Source organism: Gavialis gangeticus, unplaced genomic scaffold, assembly GCF_001723915.1.
Source record: "Gavialis gangeticus isolate Ggan-Ray unplaced genomic scaffold, GavGan_comp1, whole genome shotgun sequence".
In the NCBI taxonomy this organism is placed as follows: domain Eukaryota; kingdom Metazoa; phylum Chordata; order Crocodylia; family Gavialidae; genus Gavialis; species Gavialis gangeticus.
In genome coordinates, this window is record NW_017729031.1 from 4391882 (window position 1) to 4392150 (window position 269).

The following is a 269-nucleotide window of genomic DNA, read 5'->3' on the forward strand; positions in this document are numbered from 1 at the left end:
GCTCCCCTAATAATATCCTATTTGCCATACTGACACAATAAAACAGAGACATTTTACAATTATACATTTATGGCAGACCAAAAATCTTTGTACTCAAGACAAACAGTAAGATGGATACCATTTTTAACGTAGCAGATGAAAAGCCAGGTGAATGGCATGACTACAACACTAAGAAAAAATAATTTATTCCATATTCTGTTCACAATATTGTGTATGTTTTGGGCACCATAGTGTAGCATATCACCCCAACAAGAACGTTTTCCCCAAAT